The 27062-nt window shown below is 44.2% G+C and overlaps 1 protein-coding gene across 1 annotated transcript in view; it reads right to left on the reverse strand.

Annotated features, from left to right (window-relative positions):
- ERI1 (exoribonuclease 1) overlaps positions 1 to 27062 on the reverse strand; it is a 202465-nt gene that overhangs the window by 110339 nt on the left and 65064 nt on the right. The window lies entirely within an intron of this gene.

Below are 27062 nucleotides of genomic sequence, written 5' to 3' on the forward strand. Positions count from 1 at the left end.
GTGATAAAGCGCAGAGTATTGAACAAATATTTGATATACAGACTTTTCAAGATGGAAGGGATCCATTGTTTGAGAGACTTGCTGTTGAGAAGCAATAGGCTGGTGAAATTAGATCTAAAGAATGCATACTTCACAATTCCCATGGGGAAGGAGAGTCAGAAGCATTTGCAATTCAGATGAAAGAAACATCTGCATCAGTTTCAATGTCTTCCATTTGGGCTTTCTTCAACACCATGGTGCTTTACGAAAGTAATCAGAGTAGTGATGTCGAATTTTCGAGAGAGAGGTATACGAATTAGTGTATTTAGATGACATATTAATCAAGTCAATGGAGTTAGAAGGTCTGAAGAAGGAATTAGTACAGGTGTTAAAATCGTTGGAAAGTTTAAGATGTTTAATAATAAACCAGGAGAAATCGGTTCTGATACCTTCACAGAAGTTGGAGCTTTTGGGATTTCAAGCGGATACGGTGGAGGTTATGTCACAGCTTCCAGAGAAAAAGGTGAAATTGATAAGAAAGGGGATTTTACATGTGTTGAGAAAGGAGCTATTCCCATTAAGGGATCTGGCTCAGATAATAGGATTGTTATCCTCTTCAATTCAGGGTATATTTCTTGGTCTCCTGCATTATCGTGCTTTACAGAGATGGACAGCAGATGCTTCGAGGAAATGACTTTGGTATGGCAACAGGGTAACACTGAATGTAGAAGTGAAGGAGGAATTACATTGGGGGTTAAAGAATATGCAGGCATGGAATGGCCGTGCCATTTTTTATTCTGTTGCAGATTATGTTCTGGTGCCAGATGCAAGCCTGAGAGGCTGGGGAGCACGGTTAGGAGAAGAACAGACAGGTGGAGATTAGACACAGAGAGAGAGGTGGAAACTGTCTGGAATTAACACCTGGGTTATATGCACAGCAACGCATCAAAGGAATTTTACGAGGCCAATCAGTGTTGGTAAAGATGGGCAATGTATTGCATTATTTTCCCTCACCAGGTCAGATGGAAAGATCCTACAGTAATTCACTGTTGCTACCATTATCAGGGGTGTGGAATTGTATAAACTATCTACTTGTCTTAGCGGCTGGATGCTTCAGAAATCTACTCTAATTATTAAAAATGTTTTATACATAGTGAAATCATTATAAGCAATAGATGCTTAGCCAACACATGAGCAACACACTTATTTCAATTTAAGTAGTATTTATAGTAGCTCAGAGGCGGATATTGCTAACTGACTCCTATGAAAGTTCTTAGTTGTTTGTTACAGACGCACAAATTCTAATTTTGTACTTTTCTTTACTGTTTTTTCTTCTTGTGGTTCTCTCTTATTTTCCTTGGGACACATTGCACAATTTTTTCAATCGCGAAAATAGTATTCTGTTTATTGTTACTTCCCATTTTATATGGACATACTATAAACACTACTCACATTGAGATAAGAGTGTTGGTCATGTGTGTTATCACTGTATGCAATAGATAGTTCGCCATCACCATGAGTTAAAAGGTCATCTAAATATGACTGATGAGAACCACTGTTTTTTTTAGATAATTGTATACTTGGTTCACAGAGGGTTACGAGTTGCGTGGTTGAATAGCAGAAATCTGCTTGTACAGCAAAAAAATAAAAATCCACCTGTACTTTTTGGTCACATGCCGTAAGGTGGTAAATTATGGCAGTGTTCTGATTAGGTCAGAGCATTGATAACCACTCTGCTGATTATTTCAGGGCTCTTATCAAGAATTGGAGTCTAATTAGGCTCTGCTTTTGCCACCTTCCTCTCATTCATATACAGGGCTTGTTAGTAGGTGGGAAGCGGTAGTTCCACGGTTGGAAAACCTCAAGAGTCTCTGCATACCAACAAACTAACAGGTTTCTTTTTGCACGGTTGAAAAGGTTGGAAATGTACTGATGACGAGGGCAGGAACAAAACTTTTTCCAGGATGAAAAGGGGTTGTAGGTAAAGTGAATTTGTGATCCCTCTACAGATTTTAGAATAAGCAAATATACGCCTGAATATTTGTTTGAAAATGGAATTCACAAACCATTGCTAGATGTGCAGTTTCCACGCCTGCTTCTGTAAAATCTAGTTTGGAAGACTTGGACCCCTCCTTTATTTTCATGTTGCTATAACGATATTTTACTAAATGAGGACTCAGAAGTTGTATTTAAAGCTGCACAATAGTTTAGCAAAACTTTTTTTCCCGTGCTGCATATTGTTTGTGTACCTTTTCTTTTGAAAACAAACAATCATCAATCATGCTTATGTATTTTGCATACAATTAGGGAGCGTTTCGGAATCCTTAAAAAAACCTAAATTGTAAAACAAATTCCAAACATGAGAAGTTTAGACTGAAACCACGGTCAGTAACGCAAAACAAGTTCACAGCTCGCTGCATTTCTTTGGAGCACTCTTGGTAACAGTGAAGGTTTCAATAATAATGAATCATATATACAAGTTTGAACAACTCCAACATAGGGATTCAAATCTTGCCCTAAGTGCCTCACATTACTCTTTCACAGTTCTCTACCGTGGTACTATAAATTGGCGGCAAACATGGTTTGTGCTGCAGGAGAGTTGGCCAACTTTTCCAGTGGACAAAATAATTATAAAAACTGGTTGTCCTTGACCCCAATCAGAACGTGCTGAGTGACGGGCTATTGGAATTCCACATCCTACATGTCATATTAGAAATTTGTGATGAGAAGAGGCAGTGTGTCTACCTTCCCCTATACACTGGTGCACGTCATTTGTAATCCAGATTTCCCCTCAGGTTTCCATGACAGTGTTTTTGAACACTGAGAATTGGAATCAGAGCTTACCTCAAGATACTTGTATTACAAAAAGGAAAAATTGGAGCTCCTGCATCTCGTCGCCAGTCCTGGCATCTCCAACAAGATGATCCTTATAAGACTGTACACTTATTACACAGGACAGTACAGACAGTGATAAGTGCAGGGGCACTACAGATTTAACATTCACTGTGAATCTGATAAAAAGGCCACCGTCCTAAAAAGATATATCTTTTACAGATTTGAGAAAATTATTCATTACTCCTAGATCTATAGGATCAGCTGGGAAACTGAACATGGGTAGAGAAATCCGAAGACTCCTAGCTAAATATTTGGTCTGGCGCTGCTACCACAACAGGTTTCCAAAATCAACAAAACTAAACATTCTTATGAGATGATACTTAACATCTGAACATCAGATTTAAATCTTCCACTTGCGGATGTGCCCAAGACAAAACAGGCGGCGGAGTTCCGAGACTAGGCAGCTCAAGGGGACCCGACAAATGTGTGGCGCCAATGAAATGGCAGCACCCAAGAGTATTCCTTCCACTCTCCAATACAGGACTTCAACGTGAGACTCAACAGATTTATGTGCAAGGGAGGAGTCATGGGTAGAGTGAAGCACACTGACTGGTTGGGACACATCGTCTCACCATAATCCACTTCTCTTAAAGGTGCACGTTGCGCGCAGAGGGAAGCAATCCCTACGTGGTGGTTACAAACCTCACATCTTTAGGAGAGTACCTCTAGGCGCAGTGATAGCTGAATATTTCCAATGGAATAGCGGGATGCTCGGCATGTTTCCATGGAACGAGAAGCATTCAAAGTCATAACAAGAGGACATCAGAAGGAAAATGGTAGGAGTCAAGGAGGCACTAGAAGCAGAAGTTTTGACCCTGGAAAACAACTTTCACAGGCTGGAAATCGGCCTCTTGACTGACCTCTCACTGTGGTCCAAATGGGTTTGTAAACGAAACACACAGAGGAAATTGAGAGCTGTGACATATAGAGACTACCTAGCCACGCTGAGGGCGGTAAAGTAGGAAGACGGTCAGTGTGGCTGTCACAGCTGAAGGACATAGACCACCCTATCACCGGCATTCATAATGAAGCGGTGAGATGCTAGTGCTGCAAAAGGACATACATAAGGTAATTGTCAGACACTATTAGGAGTTATATGTGATGCAACTGCAAACTTCCAGGCAGCAAGCGAGCTAGGTGGACGGATCACAGAGGGGAGATCGAGGGGCAATTAAAGTTAGTGTGTGGTAAGACGCTGTGAACTGATGGTTTGTCAGCAGAATTTTACCAGGCATTCGCAAACCAACTGGTCCAGAAATGAGCAGATATGCTTGTAGGAGCACAAGACAGTGGAATGTTAACCAACACCTCCAGGGAGGCACCAATAGTATCTACCCCTAAGCCGCGGGGCGAAGTGCTGAACTCAACTGCTTACCGACTCCTGTCCATACACAACTTAGATTATACAATCTTGAACAAAATACTGGTCAACTGCCTGCAACCTCATTTAGTGGCGCTCATTTACAGAGATAAACGCTGCCTCATACCCCAGTACAACCACTCCAAAAACAACTGTTTGGGTTGATGAAGGAGACAAAATCGCAGTACTGGGATACAGCCATAGTGCTCTCAATAGACATAAGAATTCCTTTGAGAAGTTCTGCGACAAATGAGTCTGGGGTGAAGATGAAACAAATTGGTTGCATGCTGTAATTAGGCACTTGGGCCAAAGAGAGAACTTAAAATGCATATTTGACGTTTTTGAGATCCACAGGGGCACAAGACAGAGCTGTCCTTTATGCCCCATGTACTTTGCATTATCAATGGAACCATTTGTTTGTGTGACTAGATCGGATGAGGTGGGTGAGCGCATTCTCTTGGGAGATGGGGAACAGATTAGCTTGCTATATGCAGACGATGTGCTTTTATACCCAAAAGACACAGAGATCCACTAGAGTGTAAAACTGTTACAAGACCTGGGACAAGTATGCAGCTTGCATACAAACTAGTCCAAGACGTGTGCATTTCCGATCTCATCGGATGATCAGGTTCCTCCATGCAGGATGGCCCGCACTTGCATTCTCTGGGAACCCAGAGTATTCCGGTACTTGGGTGTTACGATGTGTGCAAAAGGAACCTAAGAACTGCACTGAGAGCCCTGAAAATATCAAATTTTTGCGGTCACTGAAATGACAGAATCTGGCATGGGTAGCCCATTCAAAAATGGGGATGCTGGGTCCTTTATAATTTTGCAAAACTGCAGATCTGCGCTCATAGGTCATTGCTTAAGAACTTAAACGCACTGCTAAGAGCTAATATGGGACAGTGGAGAACACAAGGTCTCCGTGGAGACACTGCAACACACTACCAAGACTGGGAGTTTGAGAGCCTCAACCTTTGATATCTATTATATTGCTGTCCAGCTGAAGTGATTGGCACGGTAGCTTGTAGGCCTTAATATGGAGGAGCTGGGAAATAAGGTGGGGCTCCAACGGCAGGGTGCCATTGTTGCACTGCTCTTAGGAGCCAAGATGACAGAAACATGCTTGGCAGAGGAAATAAACTGATATTTTGGCTTTCCAAAATGATCCTGTCCATGACCCTGCATAAAATGACTAAGCTTCACAAGAGGTGGGAGATGCAGCGTGGCACTATATATAGAAACATGCAGTTTAATTACTAACACCGGGCATACCCCCTCCCCATATACTGAAAGTCATGAAACACAGACACTATGCAAAGCCCTCACTGTGCGGAGCTGGGCGCAGACTTCATAGTTACGCTATGGACTTGCCCAGTCTTAGAGAGGTTTTGGACCAGAGTGGTGGAGGACATGGAGAGCACACTTGATAGACAAAATATGTTTCTGGGCTCATAACCATGCAGGCAGAGAAGAACTTTAGTAATATATTTTTGGATCTAGCTCTTGCTGTAGCCTATAGACACATAGCCTCCATTGGAGATTGACTAATGGTCCGCCTCATCTGTGAAGGAAACAGCAGCTGGGGGGGGCCCCGCAAAAATGATAGCAGACCCTTGACTGCCTTCCTGGGAGTAGGCAATGAAGTAGGAGCTGGAACGTGACAAGACTACCACACAACAAATATAGGGAGAGGTTATAAGCCCTCTCGGACAGGCCTGCCCAGTTACCCAGCACTAGATACATATTTTATTAATGGGGTTACTCTCTCGCATGTTAACACGGTCTCAGAACATGGTTGAAGGCTTACACGAATATGTGACGAGGCAAGAATGTTGGCTACATACAGACCTTTGGGTAGCAGGCAGATGCTTTGGTTTTAAATGTTCCAATTGTGTTTCCTTCTTATTAGTGTAAAACCCTAGCCAGAATGGTAAGAATGTGGTTTGTCTGAAGTTCAGGCATGATCCCAAATATATTATACCATTGTCAAGTGATGTTAATAATGTATTACTGGGCTTTTTGCAGTGCCAAAGCTTGAAAATGAGAAAAAAATCTATATAAAACATTAAACAAAATATGCACTTCTGAAGATATTTGGATCTTCTGGGACATTTTAGAAGTGAATGTAATGAATGTGATACAGTGGCACATTTGTGGTGGATCTATAACAATGTCAACATTTTCTTAGGACAGCATAACCCAGATTAAAGCCGTAACACTTCAATTGAAATTGCTTTGCTCTTGGTGGCACTGGGTAAGATTCAGATTACCACCCAACTACACAAACGGGTAGGCTCTTGACCCCCATGCTGTAGGCTGAAAGGCTCACTACCGCCCCTGCCTGGAAACAGCATGCTATCCCAATGATCTTGATGTGGTGGTCCAAACTACGGTTGCTATAGGCCATGGAAAACCTAACTGCAATGATAGGAGATCAGATGCATACATGAAAAAAAATAGGAGGCCATTATGAACATATGTTATGATAACAGTGGTGCAGGCAATTTTTCGACAGTATCCGACAAATGAGGTGTGTGTTAACCAAGTTACTCTAAAGAACATGACTGAATTATCTTGCGCGCCTTAATCGACATATGCAAATTCTTTATAGGCTTTGCACCAAAAGAGTTTGTCATCTGGCACATATATTTTCTATTTGCTGATTGTACGTACATAATATTGAACTGCTTGCATCAATTGTATATCAAAAACAAATTTGCAATTTTTTTGGTCTCCATCCCATCAACATTTAAATACCGTTTTAGAAACTTTTAAAAAATGTAAGAAAAAAACTGATCTGAGAAAAAATAACAATGGCAAAAGACACAAATGTATGATACACTGTCCAGACTTGACACTGTCCAGACTTGATCTAATGTTTCAGATATTGATTAAAAGAAAAGGTTCATAGTTTGATGGCACAGGAATAGTAAACGCTTTTCTGGACAGGAGGGAAATGGCAGGTGGTTGCTATTTTGCAATGTGTTCTTGAAGGCATAAAGCCTTTAAAAAAAAATGTAATACCCAAAACTCTGCTCAAACGTTGGAAACCTGCGACAAGCAAGAGAGACTTTCCCCGGATACCCCTTACAAATAACACCTATAGATCACAACTTAGATTTCCCTCCAAGGGGTCACTTATCCCAACTTTACTACCTGGAATGCTGGAGATCCCAATTAGATGAAAGACTTTGAGAAGAGTGAGCTCTGAAGACGTGAAACTTTAATAGAAAAATGGGCCTTAACCAGAATCAGACTTCTTCAGTCGTCAGCTCGACCATGACAAAAATCGTCCGAGAAAGCTGTTTGAGCTAATCAGAACACAATCCAAGGAACAACCCCAACCACTCAGTACTCTGGGCGAAGCACCCTCCTGTGAAGACTTCGCTTCTTTCTTTATCCAAAAAACAGACAACATAAAGAACGATCTCCTCATTGATGCAAGTCTCTACCCCAAACCCCTCTGCACAGCACCAACGGAACCAAAAAACAATGCTACATGGTCATCCTTTGCCACCTACTCGGAAGAAGAAATTGGTAGACTGCTCAGTACTGTGAACCCAGCCAATCACCCCACGGACCCCCTTCCTGCCAACGCTGTCAAAGACCTTACTCCGTCGCTCCTCCCACTTTGGACCAAAATTATCAACAGCTCACTTCAACAAGGGACCATCCCTGACTCCCTGAAAGTTGGACAAGTCACACCACTACTAAAGAAACCTACAGCCGACCCCTCTGATCTAAATAATTACTGTCCCATTACCAACATTCCGACTCTTGCCAAATTGCTCGAAAAATGCGCACAAACTCAATTGGCTAGACACATTAATCAGTTTGATCTACTCAACACCCATCAATCAGGCTTCAGAGCGGACCACAGTACAGAAACTGCTATGATACACATAATTGACGACGCCCTCCAAATCCTAGATCAAAACGATACCTGCCTCCTTATCCTTCTTGATCTCTCCTCTGCATTCGACACCGTCAAACATGAGAACTTACTTGACCTATTAAACTCAAGAATGGGTATATCTGGAACTGTGCTCAAGTGGTTCTCGTCCTTTCTACACAACAGAACGCAGAAATTCAAGAGTAACAACTTGATGTCTTCTCCAATACCGGTAACGCTAGGCGTCCCACAAGGATCCTCCCTATCCCCAACTTTGTTTAACCTAGTTATGGAACCTCTCACCACCCTGCTACAAGCATCCAATGTTCAATTCCACATGTACGCCGATGACACTCAACTTTATCTCAAAGTACAATCACCCAAAGACATTATGCTCTTGAATTCAACGATCAGAAGCACCCAATCATGGTTGGCTGCTAATCACCTCAAGCTCAATGCTCTTAAAACAGAGTTCCTCTTGATCTCACCTCCTGCGAAGATCACTACCACTCAAATCTGGCTTAAACACCTAACCGCACTCAATGTTCAGCCCACCATTGTGGACTCAGCAAAATCTCTAGGCAGAACACTTGACACCAACCTCAATATGCAGGAACACATCAACAAAGCAACTAAAGGGGCGAACTACCAGATCAATACCCTTAGGAAACTCAAACCCTTCCTTCCTGTTAAAGATTTCCAAACTGCGGTACAAGCTCTAGTCATCCCTCGAATAGATTACGGCAGCATCGCCCTCTGCGGTCTCCCCCTAACTACTACGGCGCCCATAAGAGCTTCTCTAAACGCTGCAGCGAGACTCATCACCGGCTCAAGAAAACACTCACACATTTCCCCTGACCTGAGAGCCCTGAACTGGCTGCCTTTTGAAGCCAGAATTCATCTGAAAATCGCCTGCATCACGCACAAGGCTGTCCACCTGAGCTCACCCGGATACCTCGCCCAAAAGCTGACGATTTCCGGAGGCTCTAGAAACACCAGAGGCACACACAACCTCCTGCTAAAGCCCCAAAGATTCCGCAAGGAAAAAACGTATAAACGCTCCTTCTCAGGAATGGCACCCAGGATCTGGAACTCACTCCCCCCTGAAATCAGACTCTTCTCCTCTACCATGCTTTTTAAGAAAGGACTAAAGGCTATCCTCATGGCTAAATACACTTTAATTATTACTGGGGACAATACTCCCTGACGTTGTACCATTAAGTTTTACTAATCTTTTTTCTTTTCTTTTCTGCATTTTTGTATGACACGTGTTATTGACCTGCCTGAGTGTTTACGCTTTCAAGTATTTTTACTTGTATCATTATTGATGTATCTGGCTGACTATGCTCCCACATGTATCTTCCCCACCCCAATTGCTATTTACTCACACGCTGTTCCTTTCGTCTGTAAAGCGCTCTGATATCTGCAAAGATCTTGTTCGCGCTATATAAAACTTTCAAAATAAATAAATAAATAAAGATGAAAGACTTTGAGAAGAGTGAGCTCTGAAGACGTGAAACTTTAATAGAAAAATGGGCCTTAACCAGAAGGGATGATTACCGTTTTACTTAAGTGATTCATCGGATAGCAAGGAGACTACACAGACAACGGATGAACAAAGAGGCTATTCCCTTAGAATCCCTCCCTTGGCACAAATGTGCAAAGGTGTGTCAGCCTCTGGCTATATAAATATATTAGAGAGCTTGGGCCCCACCCACAACTCACCTACATCACACAATGAGAGCGGAATTTGGGCATAAACCATTTCGGACAACGATTGGAGGGCAATATGGGTGAGAGTGGCAGGGTCTTCCATGTGCATACATCACACAGCTAACTTCTATAAACTACTAACTATATGGTACCTTACTCCCACGTGACTATACACCATATTTGTCAAGTCAGACACTTGCTGGAAGGGCTGTGGGGAGTGAGGCACACTACTTCATACTTGGTGGTCCTGCAAGTGCATCCAAATTTAATGGCGGGAAATCCTATCTCAGATACAACAAATAACACATATCTCTTTCTCCCTTGATGGTCCTCCTGGGGAGACTGGGAGCTCAGGGGACCTATCCTCTGACTTCCCCCCAATGGGAAAACTTATAACTAGTTTCCTATTAGCTGCTCTGCTTAGCATAGCCCCACTATGGAAACTCCCTGCAATACCATCTGTTAACGTGGTGTGGAGCAGTGTGGCTAATCTATGCTATGGAACGAATCACTGACAAAATATTAGAAGCAAAAATATTGGGGACCAAGATAGTGAGATGGTAAGTGCAAATAGGTAAGGCGGCTTGTTAAGCTTTAACTTGCACGAATAAAGACACCTTGATTTTGGCACCAGACCTGGGCTCCACTCTTCGTCATTTACCCGATTTCAACTCAGATCGGTGACGCTGTTGGCGTCGGGCGAGTATCTGTTCATAGATTTACTAGTCTTAACTACGTACCTTTAAAAGAATGAGTGAGTGTGTGTGTGCATACCTATATTTATGTGGAGTTCTGTATAGTAAACCTTTGGTTACCTATAGAAACTTACCTTCACAATATTTTTGTCCTCGATATTCTTGACAATATTTTGTTAGACGAGATTTTTGTTTGCGATAGTCTTTCTAAATAACACAACGGAAAGCCTGTTGAATGCAGTCCACAACCGTATGTACAACTTTGAAAAGACCTGGTGCACTTTCATTACTCATGTAAATGTAAATGTACAGGAATTTATATAGCGCAAATCACCGAGCGGTTTCTAAGCGCTTGCTTAGGGAACCTGTCCTGGTATTCCCCTGTGAGATAACCCCAGCAGGGTATCCGCAAGGTGAAAGCCAGGCATCCCGCCGCGAGGGGCCGTTTTGGAGATTAAGCAAGCTATTGCCCAGAGTCGCAGAGTGTGAACCCGTGAATCGAGTAGGCACCAGAGCGAGAATTGTCGAGTCCATGGACATTTTAGGACTCAAGACCCCGCCGAGCCGGGAATTGAACCCTGGTCCCGAGCTGACCTCTGCTTCCAGGTCTGCCTCCTCTAACCAGTGAGCCACACTTCTCCATGTAGCGGGAGAGCGAAGAGCAGTCAGGATCCTGTTAGGGGTAGCCCCCAATACTTCATAGCTCTGGTGTCTGTTCGCTCTCCCACTCAGAGGATGAAGATAATTGAACGCCTTACACGGCCTCAGCTCAGAGGGCGACCAGATTGACCGATCTGAACTAACAACCCACTTTCATCTGTGACTATCTTTGATGCTACATATCACTAGTACTTTCTAGACATTTTTGGTGACTTGATCACCTGAAGTTTCCTGTTTCTTAACAAAGCTAGGTACAATGCTGATGTAACACCGCACTCCAGAGTGCTGCCCAATTTCACATTCCTGCTTCTTTTTATAATCCTTTTCCCCTTCCCGAAATACATTGTTTTAAAGTGTTTCTTGATTCGATGTACATGAAAATTAAAATAGAGTGGTAACATTTAAAAAAAGAAAAAAATCCCACTTTCCACTAACTCCACAGGCTGGTACATAACAGGAAGTGGTTACCAGCAATTATAGATACAAACTTGTAACAACATTTATCTGAGGAGGAATTCTACTCAGAATCTTGACCTTAGAATCATTCTATGATGCCGGGCTGAACCTATGAAAGACAGAAGTTTACTTTTTTTCCTAAATAAACACTTTTTTCTACCTTTTGTTTTTCCGTATCTTCACATTTTAATTGTTATTTGAAGAACGCGCATCAGAACTGCAGCTCCCAAGAAATAGCTTTCTACTGCTTTAAAAATATTTTTACAAATATAATGACTGAGGGGAGTTTCCTACAGAGCAAGAAAATCATAATGCAGTCGTTTATTAAACCTCACTGTTTTCAGAACTCACTTATGCAGTAAAAAGTGGATGATGAAAGGCGTAGTCTGGAATATGGGAAGGATTTACTACTAACTGGTGAGCTGTTATTACAAGCATGTCACTTTTCTTTTTCCACCAAGGGATCCTTTTCAGGTTCCTCACTGAAAACATAATTTAAAACATAGCATAACCTCTAAGGTGGGCTTTGAGCAGATGAATTAAGCAAAATGACTTTTACGTTCAACAATAATGTGTACTGATCTGGAAGTGGCTGCCATGGAAATATCAGAACATTAAGAAACACACACAAACGCACACTTGCAGCTATTTTACACCAAGCACGTGGAGCTCGAGATTATACCAAAAGTATCCCATTTGCTGTCGGAAAGCAGGTACATTCCACATCCACCTCGATATGAACAGCTTATCAACATGTCTGTCTGATTTACCCAAGGTATAACAAACTAGAAACTGCCTGGACAAATAGAAAAGCTTAGATATTTACATTTAGTACTTTATGTTCTTCAGAGCAGGAAGAGTTTACTCCACTGGAGTTACAGGATTATGGAATAAAGCTGGCAAACTAACTACCTAGCTGATGTAGAAGTCTAAAAACGAGGAGGTAAAAAAACATAAGGGTGTTTCCTAACATCCACTTTAACCAAAAGAAAGACGGAAAATAGTTTGTTCAGTGATGCCGTCTGGATTTCATGTAAGCCGGGTCTGGTGTTTTAGTGGACTAATGCGTGCACTGTATAGCGTCCTGTGTTTGACCTCATGGTTACAGGTTCTGATTACAAAGCCTTTCCTCCTTTTGAGGTTGATAAAATGAGTACCACTGAGTTGGGTAACAATAAACAACAGTTACTCAGCCCCAAGATGCCCACAGGTGAAAGTGCGCTTTACAAATACATATGTTATGGATTTCACGTACTGTCCTGGTCAAAATAGTAGGTATTGACAAAGCCACTTCCACGAATATATTTAATGTCAAATACGTGCATTGATTCCATAGATTTAGAAATTGATCCATAACACTCCCAATAAAAGGTGCTTTTCAAGCTCTTTAGAAAATCACTGAGCACTTTTACGTTAAAAAAACATTTGGTGATTTCCTTATGCTGCAATGGCAATAAGAAACATTTTGGTGGAAGTAGTGCCCCTCTTTATTCCGAGCATGAAAAAGGATTGTGATGAGGTCATCTGCACTAGGTCCCAGGATGCTTGTGTCCGGTTCATGGAAGACCTGGCTTGGCAGTTCGGGCTGGACTGTTTCCATGAGGCACAGGGTCAAGACTGATTTGCATATAGCTGGGTCTGAACTGGGGTGGCGAAATGAGCTGCATGGGTACTCACAAACTTTCTCTCGGGGGCCAAATTTACAGTGTGGTTTGTTTCCGAAGGCCGCACCGGTGGGGGAGGCGGCGGGGCTAGATCAACAAAAAAAACTAGGACCATGAGGTTGATCACAGGTCCCTGCAGTGGATGCCTCCTTCGACTGCGCCACCACACCCGGCATACACACATCTATCTCCCTCCCTCGGTCTCCCTCCCTCCCTCTCTCGCTCCCTCGCTCTCCCTCCCTCGCTCCCTCTTTCTCTCCATCCCTCGCTCCCTCCCTCCCTCCTTTCTCTCCATCCCTCGCTCCCTCCCTCTCCCTCTCTCTCCCTCCATCCCTCGCTCCCTCCATCCCTCTCTTCCTCCCTCGCTCTCTCCATCCCTCACTCCCTCTCTTCCTCCCTCTGTCTCCCTCCCTCCCTCCCTCTCCCTCCGTCTCCCTCTATCTGTCTCTCCCTCCCTCCCTCCCTCTCCCTCCGTCTCCCTCTATCTGTCTCTCCCTCCCTCTCACTCCCTCCCTCCCTCCCACTCCCTCCCCCCCACTCCCACCCTCCCACTCCCACCCACTCTCCCTCTCCCTCTCCCTCTCCTCCCACTCCCTCCCTCTCCCTCTCCCTCTCCTCCCACTCCCTCCCCCTCCCACTCCCACTCCCACTCCCTCCCCCTCCCACTCCCACTCCCTCTCCTCCCACTCCCTCCCACTCCCTCCCACTCCCTCCCACTCCCTCCCACTCCCTCCCCTCTCCCACTCCCTCCCCTCTCCCACTCCCTTCCCCTCTCCCACTCCCTTCCCCTCTCCCACTCCCTTCCCCTCTCCCTCCTCCCACTCCCTTCCCCCTCCCTCCCACTCCCTTCCCCTCTCCCTCCCTCCCACTCCCTTCCCCTCTCCCTCCCTCCCACTCCCTTCCCCTCTCCCTCCCTCCCACTCCCTTCCCCTCTCCCTCCCTCCCACTCCCTTCCCCTCTCCCTCCTCCCACTCCCTTCCCCTCTCCCTCCTCCCACTCCCGCCCTCACTCCCTCCGTCGCCCTCACTCCCTCCGTCGCCCTCACTCCCTCCGTCGCCGCCCACCCTCTGTCTCCCTTTCTCTGTGTCCCTCTCCCTCCCTTTCCCTCTCCCCGCTCTCTCTCTCTCCCTTTCCCTCTCTCCCTCTGTCTCCCTCTCTTTCCATGCCTCCCTCTGTCTCTGTCCCTCGACCTCCCTCTGTCACCCTCTGTCATCTCACCCTGCCTGTGTGTCAGCCCCGGGTGAGACAGCTTCCTGACACACAGCCGCACCCAAGCACTTCACAGGTCGTTAAAGGCCATTTGCATGCTAATGAGGCTTTGTTGTATTCCACCTCTTCTTAGGCCCCTGCAGCTCCACTCTGGCTAAGTGAGAATCGCCCGCCCCTGGCCCCCACAGAGCAGCAGAGACTCTCAGAGTCGCGCAGCAGCAGACAATCTTTAAAAGAAAAAAAAATACATTGGAATGATGTCTGCAAGGTCCGCGGGCCGCCAGGGAAGGCTTGCCGGGCCGCCCCTGGCCCGCGGGCCGTACTATGAGTACCCATGAGCTAAAGAATGATGATGGATTCAACTCAGATCAGTGACTGGGGGTGAGTGTCTGAAAAGTTTCATCTTTGTGTCCGTCATCTGCACTAGATACAGAACACCTGCCTTTTTTAAGTAACATGTCTTGTTGTAAGAATGATTGATATCTTTAAAAATTGCATAAAGTCCACAGGAAGATCTGGAGCTCTTCGGGTGCCAAACCACCAAATATACAGCTCAGCTTGTGGTGTATAGCCCACAAGGAAGTGAGACGCAAAATGCGACAGATTTTACTCGATTCAAAATAGCAACATACACAAATGTTCAATCTTTAGAAAAATGTTTTTCCATAAAAATTAGAAGTTCCATTTGTTCTGTGTGGTGAAGGTATTACCATCCTTTCAAAAAAGGCATCCACACTGGTTAAAACTTTATGACACTACAAATATGTATTAATGCACTTTGAGAAGAACAGTACAGCTCTTCATTGGAAGTGAATCATGCCTTCTTTCCATTTTTACCCAATATAATGAAAGAAACCATAAACACTAGTAAGTTATTAAAACCTGTCCATACGCCACGAGCTGGAATGCTAGAGACGAAGTAGCAGTATAAACTATTTTTAACTTGGTGTGCACTGAAGAGCCATACAATTTGTTGGGAGAAAATGGTATTATTGTGGATCTCGAAGTCATGCACTTCCTCAGAGTTGTTACAATGATGTTCTTGGAAGAATGTATTGGCTGTGTACTCCAAGGGACATTGAAACCAATTATCTGGATGCATTTAAGAGGACATGTGCTTCTATTTATGGTAACAGAACCATACAGCCGTAGAGAAAAGGGCACCATTGTTGGGATAGTTGTTGTTCATGCTACACTGGCCTTCAAGCATCTGCCTCCCCATTGAAAATGCCTGACAGACATGGAATTGACAGGTATTAAGAGTTACAAAATGCCCAATTCCACAGTTGTTGTGCCTCCTAGGACAAAACGACTGAGCAGGGGGACATCAATTTGGATTGGTTTGCGGTTTCTATTGCTGGCTCACTTTAGCCTTTACCTTCATACCTCGCGGAACCCGCTCCGCGGGTCCCGCAGCGCCGTGCTGTGCCCTCCTTGAATCTGGGACTGTACCTGTGGGTGCGTGTGTGTGCGCAGGGCTGCGAGCGTCGGGACCGGGACTCCATATCCCAGGAGTCCTGGTAACCCGAGCCGCCCGTCACCTGGCCGCTCTCCCTGCTCGCCCCGCCCCACCAACAAATTAACTGCCTGCCTATAACTACAAGTAGCACTTCCCGCGGCGCGGGAGCATCCCGGGAGAAGCCCGGGACAAGGGCGGGACCGTCTGTGGCCGTCAGGGGCCGAAGGAGGCTGGGCTGGGCTGGGCCCTGTCCCTAATATCTATACTCTGCCTATTGTCGTATCCAGGTTAGTCTGTCTCTGGGGTACCCAACATACTAAGGTCTTCCATAGTCATGTCTAGTTCATTACCCTCCTGTGTTGGGGTCTCGATCCTGGGGCCTCTTGATAAATATTTTGAGAAGGCAAATAAGGAAATCGACAAAGAACTCTTACTAGCGGCGAAACGTGCTGAGCGACGTCGCTCTATAGAACAACTTTAAAAAAAAAACACCGACCTCCCAGCTAGATCTAATTACCACACAAGACTCGGGAAGTATTGGTAGGTTGGATAGAGATGCAGATCTATTCAGTACTGACCAAATCCCTCGTATTTTTCGCGACCACAACACATCTGCCATGAATTTTGGTATCAATAGTGAGGATAATTTTAACAGCCCTCCCATTGTTTCTAATAGCCTTATTGACCTTAATACCCCAGTAGCCCCAACCATAGCCCCTCAACTCCACTCAACCTTGTCCAATCACTCAATAGATATTGTAGCACCCACCGAGATAATTCCGATACACACCAAAAGTGGTACCGGAATTAAGCCCATGAATCTACGTAGGGTTTTTCGCTCTCCGCCAAGGAAGAAAAGGAGAAAGGGCGGGGTTAAAAGAAAAGGTCTTAATCACCTGGGCTCTCCACCCCTATTAGTAACCCCCAAAACCAAATCAATTGTCCCTTCCGTGAGGGAGGTTTCACCAGGTACTCATACCCATTCCTCTCCACCCCTCCTAGAAGAAATATCACCCATGTCAAAAAAAGAATCCATAGAACTCTTCGATCAAATTCTAAAATCTTATATGCTCCCACTTATGGAGAGAGTTAGGATTCTGGGGGGAAAAATGGATTGCCTTCTAGCAACTGCTGATCCGAACAAAATCCCCCATTTAACGAACTCTAAGGATCAGTCCCAATTGAAAGGCAAACCTAGTACCACAACTTTGATCCCAAGTAAACCTCTCAAAACTAACGGAAATTTACCCGTTAATAATACCAATGCCCCCCCAACATCAACCAAACCGACGTTAGTATTTAAGCCAGCAAAAGAGAAGCCCGTGCCGGCTCCCAATAAACTGATCCCTACTATAAACAAGCCAACCATGCTCCCAGGGGTAGATAAAACCAAAACTATAACCCAAAGAGCATCCTCAAATCGTAAGAACACAGTGGACCTACCTCCAGAGTCGGCTAACTTTGTGATCCTTTTAACCGGTGTTCCCCCGATCACAAATGGAAATCCTGAACACAATGCAAACTTGAAAAACAAAGTCATCTTTTGGCTGAGAACAAATAGACCCCTCCCAGCTCACTTAAACGGAGATATTATCTCGGTAAGAAGATGCAACTGGGTGGGCCTTCGCCCGAAAGATATAGATGGGAGACATTGTGATCATTAATTTTAAGGACCACAGAGTTGTCTCACACATAAGTGATTGGTACCCAGGAAATAAGGAAGGAGGTGTTTCAACTCGAAATGTAAGTTATTTTTACCCAGAGGCCTTGCTTAGACCCCCGCTCTACTCCAGTTCTAGTAGAAATATTCTCTCCCTGAACATGCCAAACTATACACCCTTCTTTTCCCATCCCGCCAGTAATTGCAACATTTCCTATCCCCTTCCTTCCCGCCGTCATCCTTCTAGTCACTTCCCCATACCAAACAGTATTGGAACATCCCGTTGCAAAACCTGTACGAACCATATTCGGGATTGGACTTTAATGATTGACTTGTTTTTCCACTCTCAGATCTAGAGGCTATCCTAGATTGTACGGGTATTTTTTTCACCCCAGAAAAGGTTCCCCCCCATGGTGTAACATCAAACGACAAGTCAACGCATTGTAGAAATGGGAAGTATGATCTTTCTGGTGGGGCCCGGGGTAGGAAATTGGAAACAGAAGTGGTGGTACAGGTTGTTGTGACTGCAGAGGTTGATGAGGTGATTGGCCATAACGGGGGGTCGCTTAATGGTTGCCGGGAATCTGTGTTGGCAGTTTATGGTGTGGCTAAACTGACAATAGGAGTGACGATGCACCCCTACAGGACAGACGAAATATTAGGGGCAGCTCTGATGATAATGTAGCTCCTCTTTCACAGGATGTAGTACCCTCCCATTCTAAGGCCAGTACTATTGTCCTGGCGGTTCCAAGCGGCACCAAGTTTGGTAGTTGGAACATAGCCGGGCTTGTGTCTCGAATGTGTAACCCGGACTGGGTGGATTTTATACAACAAGGCGATGTTTGGTCATTCCAGGAAACCTGGGCACTCTCATCGGTGTTCTTTGTTGGATATTTAAATTTTAGTAAACCAGCAATCAAAGGTCACAGAGGGCGCGCTATGGGAGGCTGGACTACTTGGGTTCGCCAGTATGAGGGAGTAAGAGTGGAGGAGGTACCAATTGATAGCCCTGATATATTAATGGTTAGAATAAGATCCACTAAAGGCCTTAACATCTTATTGATCAATATATATGTTAGGGGCATCCAGGGCGGAAGGGTTGCTCCAACCCTCCGCCTTTTGGATGATTTCCTATCAGGTGCACTTGTAAACGGGTTCACGGTTGTAATGGGGGATTTTAATTCCAGTTTTGAACCCCTGAGTGTAGACGATGGCTTACTCACTGAGGTTGAGGATATGACCTGGGGGATTCCCCAGCTTGAGTTAGCCCCGATTGGGAAATGGACGCAATCTGCTACATTTATTAAAGGGCTGTGCCTGGACCAGGGTTTGCGAGCATTAAATGGTAGAGTGCGTTCTGACAGGCCGGGTAGACATACCTTTAGCAACGGCAGACATAGTAGCCGTATTGACTATATATTAGTCGATGTAAAGATGTGGGCTGCAGTTGAGGACATGGTGGTCACGACCCGCCCGGTAAGTGATCACGACCCGCTGGTGATGGAATTAAGGGACCACAGTTTTTTGGGGTCTGAGAGTTGTAGGCTAAATGTCGTTCAGGATGAAGTCGTACTTAGTAACGACATGAGAAGGGTACGTTGGCCAAAAGTCTCTGTTAATGTTGAGGCACGCAAGGAGATTAGATCCTTGGTATCTAACTCTCTGGAAGAAATTTCTAGTTGTGGGTCACAGGAGGATATTAATGCAATAATCACTAATATCCATACTAGTCTATTTTTGGAGTTGAAAAAGCTGTTTGTGAAGACCATCTCCAAGCAGGGTAGGAGGGGGAAACTGAAAACTATATCCTGGTTTGATGAGGAGTGTCGTCGAACCCACGGGGATCTGTTTAAATCAATAAAGCAAAAAAACCATAGCCAAATTAGGACTTGTAGGAAGGCATATAAAGATGCTATGCATAAAGCCAAGTCCAACTGGGATGAGGAACGGTGGTTATCACTAACCGAAGCATGTAGCTTTCGGAACATGCGACAGTTCTGGCATCTATTAAAATGGGGCAAATCCCAGGAAGATCGCCCAAGCCCTGCCTCGGTTGGTCAACACCAGTGGGTATGCTATTTTGAGGAACAATTTAGGAACTATAGTAGTGCTCAGGTTGACATTCCATGTCTTGTTCCGGTTATTCCTCTTAAGTTCACGAGTTGTGAAGTCAAACATATCCTGCAATCTATTCCAAGGGGCAAGGCACCTGGCCCGGATTGTATTCCAGCTGATTTATTTCGGCATGATCAGGATCTCTGGGTCCCCTATATAGTCCATCTGGCCAATGCCCTAGCCTCTGGTGCTAAGGTCCCCGAGTCCTGGTTTGGGGCAGAAATCCTGCCAATCTACAAGAAAGGCGATCGGTCGGTTCTCTCTAACTACCGGCCGATCAGCCTTATAGATGCGGTACAAAAAATCTCAGCCCGCCTTGTTCTTGGCAGGATTCAGGACTGGATTGGTGAGTTTAACATTCTTACACCACTCCAGGCTGGCTTTCGGTCCCATGTGAGCACCTTAGACCAGGCCTTTCGGTTTATTCTTCTCTACTGGAAGACTGTCATCCTAGGTAAAGGTATCCTTTACGCAGCCTTTGTGGACTTAAGGTCTGCATTTGACCTTGTCCCAAGGGCAAAGTTGTGGGACTGTTTAGCGACGCTGGGTATGCCAGCCCCTCTAATACGCCTCTTGGTGAATCTACATGCCCAAACTTTTGCCCAAGTACGTTGGGGTAAACCAGGGGAGGTAACAGATAGATTTCCAGTCGATAAAGGTGTAAGGCAAGGGTGTGTTTTAGCCCCTACCCTGTTTTCTTTATATATAAATGGGGTTACAAATTATTTTGCCAATCACCCTACTGATGCCCCGTCCCTGGCTGGAATGAAAATCCCTTTGCTCATGTTCGCAGACGATACTCTTTTAATATCCAAGACCAGACAGGGTCTTCAACAGGCCCTAACAAGGTTTGAACTGTTCTGCTGCGAGCATGAGCTTGAGGTAAATGTGTCAAAAACAAAATTTATGGTACTAAGAGGACACTCCCCGATTACAGCTAGGGTCACTATGGGAGGCACATCCCTGGAACAGACCAAACTGTTTACCTACCTTGGAGTCACGTTTAGCGAGACCCTTAGTTGGTCTCAACAGGTTGACCTATTGGCATTAAAGCATGCACAGATAGGAGGAGCCTTGCTCAAAGAACATAAAAGCTCCTTTACCAAGCCCATGTCCCCCTTAATGAAGATTTATGGTATGAAAGTTCTACCATCTGTCTTGTATGGGGCGGAGCTCTGGGGCTACAGTAACCTTGATCCCTTGAAAGTTGCCCAAAATAAATTTCTTAGGATGGCCATTGGCCTCCCACAGTCATCACCGCGGATCCCACTTCTGTATGATCTTGGGTGTCAGCCTGTGGAGGACCTAGCCAGATTGCGACCATTAGCATTCTGGCGACGCCTCTGGACAACGCCCGAACTTCAGCTCCATGCAAGAGCATGCATTGAGGTTAGGGATCTTCCTGGCTCCTCTAACATTGGTTGGTTTAAAGACTTAAGAACCACCTTGTGTGCCTTGGGGCAAGGAGAACTATGGTTAAACCCCGACACTGCAACCTTTCCCTCCAAAAAGGATTTGAAGTTACAGTATTGGGACTGGGTTGTAGATAATAGACATTCGGGATTGACTGTTAGTAACCTTACTGGTACATTTGTTGTTATGAAGGATGTCCCCTGCTTTGAAAAATACTGGGATGTCATAACTAAGCCCCTGGACCGTAAACTATATCACCAATATAGGTGCGGTTCTCTGCCTTTAAGGGAGCACACTAAAAAGTGGGGTAAGGGTGGCCCTGGGTACTATCCTAGGTGCTCAGGACAGGGTGAAAGTGTAAATCATTTTCTTTTTGTCTGCCCGCTGTACACAGCCCCTAGATTAAAGTGGTTAAGCCCAGTTTGTAGAAACTTGGGAACACGCTCAGCAGCCAATGCTAGTAGGATATTAAAGACAGATCTGTCACCCATGATTGTAACTGGTGTAGCGAAATACGTAGGCTGGGCCTGGATCCTAAGAGCAAGATTCATTCATTCGACTTAGGTTCCAGCCTAAAACCATAGGCTCTCCATTGACTATGTGTAAATGCGTACCCACCTATTGTGCCCGGACTACTATGGTTATTTGACTAAGGATTTATTGTAACTTTTAAATGAATTTTCAATGAAGTTTTGCATAAATGATTTAATATGGTCTTAGATTGTTTTATTATTACCTTATTCTATTTTAGAAACTATACATGTATTTTAGCTATTGTAAATTGTGATGCATGTCTTTTATGATGGAATAATCGAATAAAGACTTCTTGAAAGTGACTGAGCAGGTTTCGCACCAACAGACTTTCTTATATAGAACAAGCTGATCCTTGTAGTCCATCTTGATCAGTACCATCTTTCCTTGAAGCATTGCATGAAAGTTCTGATGTAACAGTCTGTGGGTCATCAATTTCAAGTGGTTCCCATAGTAAAGGGTTTCATTGATGGGGTACAAAGGCCTTGGAAAGATGGTATTGAGGGTTCCAACAAGAAGTGTTCCGATGAGGAATCATCAGCTCGGTGACCGAAGAGTGAGGGGAGAACTTGTGATTATACCACCTTAATATTCTGAAATATAAAGCCACTTAAACGCAATATATTCCTACATCAGTCGCACATGCTTTGAGGGGATTTGTGTGTGTGTAAGAAAGAAAGAGTGATCAGGAGCACATCCGGCCAAGTTCAGTCACAACTTTACTTTTTATGACTTTTTGTTTTATGTAAATGCATGGAAAAAAACATGAAACTTTTCTTAGTACGTGATCAATTTTTCCAGAATTCTGCGGATGAAATTAAAACAAACAAAAAGTGGAAATCCTCATATAACACATTCCCCTGCTGATAAAAAAAATGCCATTGTGGCAAACAGTAACACTTCTAGCGACCACTGCTCAAAAAGGGTACCTCTTGTTCTTAATCTATAAATTATTAGCACTTTAGCACATGTGCAATGGCAGTTACAGGAACAAGTAATGAACAGCATCACTGGCAGAGAAGCTGGTGGTTTGCCAAAAAATCTTGTACAATGTACATGCAGCCAGCCATTTCAGAAAATCTAAAAACAAATCTCAAAAAGCTTTACTCTGAGAAAAAATAACAACTGTAAGTAATCAGCTCATTTTTGTGTACATCTAACACACCAATTTTAGATACTGGGACTAAACTGCGATATCTTGATAAGAGGGTAGTACATTGTGAACTTTTAATCCCGATTTTCTGGATTCATGCCTGAAGAGTATTCAAGTTCACTGGGACTTCCAGAGCCTGTGGCGCAATTTATAAAGTAAGACACGCCCATTCACTGGAGTGGATACAAAAAAGTCCATGTGGTGTGAAGGGACTGGGTTTTAATTTCCAGCAACTAGTTAGTTGACAACAAAATTATGAACTGCCATATATTGCCAAAAATGCATCCTCACAATTGCACTCAGAGTTGTTCTCAATTTACCATACTCTAGTACATCACTAAGACATATAGCTTCGTTAGTGCCAACAAAAAGAGTAGAAAGCCCAACATATTGCCGGAAGAATGGAATTTTCTTTTAAACAAGAAGCTTATTTTCAGGATTTGGAACATAATTTGCAACTGCTGCCAGACAAAAATGTTTAATTGAATGGTTGGTCTCAAGTCATTTTATTACAAAAGATGAGCAGAGGTATGTTCTGCCTTAACAGAAAGTCTAGCAATAGTTTAAGACATTTAGTGGCACACATCGTGTCCAAATTAACGACATCTGACAGGAAAGGGCAACCAATGCCCACGTATACTGGCACTTAGTAGCCAAATGTCAGGGTATGCAACTATACTAGTCCAAAAGAGCTTCATACTTTAACCCGTTCCGTGCTCCCGTCGGCCACTCCCTCCCCAGTGCTGCCAACGGCCGTCGCAGCCCCACCCACTGAATAAAAGGCCCGCGGCGGAATTGCCGCCGCGGTTAAGGCGTTAATTGTCAGATTTATTCTTTATCCAAATAAACAATGTTGTTCAATACTGTACCCCCTATAAAAAACATTTTTTGGGTTCCTTGATCAGGGGGACTTGAAAATAAACATTGAACCAAGCAAGACTTCCATATTCATTTACTTTAGCCTCGCAATAACAATGAAGTGCAGAGGACAATAATCCACGCCAAACATTTATTTAATTGCCTTTGACTGGTGTACGCCGATATTGGAAGAAGGTGGTGTTAACCCACTCCTGTCCACAGAAATTCCAATATTAACATACAGGCAAAGAAGTTAGCTCTCCTGCATGTAGCAAATTAATAGGGACAGTCCTTATCTCAGTGTTTATTCGATTGACAAAGACAAGTGAAAGTAAGTCCAAGGATAGCAGACATCCTCGTCATGATGAACACATTACTACAACCAGGTAATCTCTATAGTCTGGACTACCTTTCCATTAACTCCCACCTTTAAAGTAAATTGAGTTTTTAGCAGCGGAATCCAGGTTTTAAACCGACATTAAATACTGAATCTACCAAGATGTGTTCCCAGAAGCAGTCAGACATGTCCCACATGTTCACACTGGCGATATTGAATGGAGCCTCTTCATACAAAGAAAACAAATCAACAACTATCCTCTTTGCGTGCATAAACATATTTTGGCATGGAATAGATCCTTCCAGGTGTTTTTTGTAGGCACATCATAGTAAGCTCAACAATCGCGTCCATCAGGAGTTCAGCAAATAGTTTTGAGTTTGAAATTCATTGAACAAATGGGCCTGCAAGACAAAGCAGCGTAGGTATTGACCTGTCCATGGGTTAAAGAGAAGAGCTCAGCATATGCATCTAGGACTTGCATGCAATCAGTCTGCTACTGGGCAGTGAGGATGTGTGAAAAATCTACTCCTTCAACTGACCCATCTTTAGGGTTGTTGGAGAGGTTGTCAGGGAGACGTGCACTTACTGCTTCCTGACCCTCATCTGTGACCATCAGTATGGTAATTTCAGCCGTGTCATGATAGGGTTTAAGGCGGTTGACATGGATGACCCTCTTGGGGTTCCTGCAACTGCCAAGGTCCACCAGGTAGGTGCCCTCCTCTTTTCTCTCTAGGATAGGGTGGGGTCCATAAAGGAGTCCCTGCTCCCAATAAGTCCTGTGGGAGCCACTGACCGCTCTCTTTTCATGGTCAGCAGTTTGCTGTATCAGGCTTTCAAGAGCGGGACAGGTCCTCTGCTCCTGGCACAGATCTTTCTTAGAGGGTCCCTCTGGGCCCTAGAGCTCTGGTATGTAAGGCCCAAGCTCCTGGGGCTCAGTTCCCATTGGGGCGGATAGGTCTTCTCCCTGACGAGAGGGGACCAGATATGGTATCGGTACATAAGCTTGTTTCCTAGTCTTACCTTTCCCTTTATGTTTCTATGCTCCATCGTATAGCCCATTCATACTCGATCACGCAGATTCATAAATGAGTTGTTACATGTGTACTATTTGATTCAATGCCTATTAGATTCGCTATGTTTGACTCATGTTTATTGTTATCTTTTTTTGATTTGTTACCTTTGCCTAAAATTATAAAGCGCTTGGATATTCTGCGGGGTCAAGTTCGCGCTATATAAAACTTTATAAATAAAATAAATACAATTAAAACTCACCTTTGGGAACACTGCATCAGTGGCAAAGGATACCTAAACTTTCAATCTATAACATACAGAAAGACTTTTTGGAACGTTTTTAAAGAGAGATTTCTATAGGTTGTAAAATATTCTGGTGGAACTTCAGCTGGCCCAAGTGTTTTGATATTCATCAGCAAAGCTATAGGGATACCCATTTCATTGCAAGGGGAATGGATTTAACATCACTTGCTTTAAGTCGTCAGCTGTCCTGATGGAAAGTGTGGAGCACCTACCTCCCCCTGTGAATGCATCCTCTCTTTCTGCTCTACTTCTAGCTTGACAACTTCTCGCTTGACTTTAGCTCACTCCACACAAAGCTGCCACATACACTGGTTGACCCAGCTACAGATGGCAATAAGAGCTGCAGCATCTTCCTAGCTTTAACCAGAGCCACTAAAGTTTACCATCTCAGGGAGAGAGATAGCAGGGGAATCACAACAGGCACCTGAGGCCAGCACATGCTCTTACCCTGAAACCTCCTACAAAGTGTTCCTCGTTCAGTCGCCGCTATTATCCTTCCACAACCAGAATTAGGGAAACAACTATTGAATCCATGCTGCATTAGAGACCATTTTAACTTGTCACCGCTGAGAAGTGTCTTACTCAACTCGCCCAGAACTCTTGCCGCCACCATTACAAACAACATTTCTTACTTCACTTGGACCAGAAGCTATAGGAGGTGAAGAGGTTGAAAGGAATTTACGCACCACTACATCCAATGAATCAGAGAAGCAGACTACCAAAAAATCTTAAGAATAGATTCATTAAGGAAAGATTGTGTGCGCTTCGCCAATCAAATAAAAAAAACATTTAACCATTTCTCACGTAGTGAATATTTATTTATTTATTTATTTATTTATTTATTTTAGTAGTTTTGTATAGCGCTGACTGGACCCAAGGGTATCAGAGCGCTTCACAACAAATACAGTAAATGACATAATGAGCAGACTGAAACTTAGATATACATAATCTGTTGAAAGAATGATTGTATCCAAGAGCTATTTTGATCTGCAGCCTTGATGTCAGACTTGGAATTTTGTTAAAGCTGGAGTGACAGAGGTCTCTCAGGTACCTCGAGTACGGTCGAGGAAGAAGTCTTTGAGGAGCCTCTTGAATTTTGGAAATGAGGAGATTGTTCTGATGTGGGGAGGAATGGAGTTCCAGATTTTGGGAGCGTTGCCAGCAAAAGATTTGGCTGTAGTTTTGAGCTTGCGCAGTTTGGGAGGGATGAGCAGTAGAGAGCTGGAGCTCCTTAGGTTTCTAGACTGGCCTGCTCTATTGAGTTTGGCGGCCAGGTATTCTGGTTTACCTGTATGCAGGGCTTTGTGCGTGATGCAGGCTGTTCTGAAACTGGCTCGTAACTCCACTGGGAGCCATCTGAGTTCTTTGAGGGCTGGAGAGATGTGCTCAAATTTCTTAATTCCGGAGACCATTCTTGCTGCTGCGTTGAGTGTCGTCTTCAGGGGGGCAAGATGGGATTTTGCTGTCCCTGTCAGGGTCGCAATTCCATAGTCTATTCTGGAGAGGACTAGGGCCTGGGTGGCCTGTTGAAGGTCTTTGGGTGGAAGGAAGGGTTACTATCCGGGGAACAGCGACGGAAGAGGGAGAATTGAGTTATGGTATAATACATGTGAAATATTTCTATCATGGAAACAAAAGAGGATGTTTTGCAGCGGACACTAATTTTAAATTTAGAAAAATGACCATTGCCTCCTGA

Source organism: Lissotriton helveticus, chromosome 2_1 (genome assembly GCF_964261635.1).
Source record: "Lissotriton helveticus chromosome 2_1, aLisHel1.1, whole genome shotgun sequence".
Classification (NCBI taxonomy): domain Eukaryota; kingdom Metazoa; phylum Chordata; class Amphibia; order Caudata; family Salamandridae; genus Lissotriton; species Lissotriton helveticus.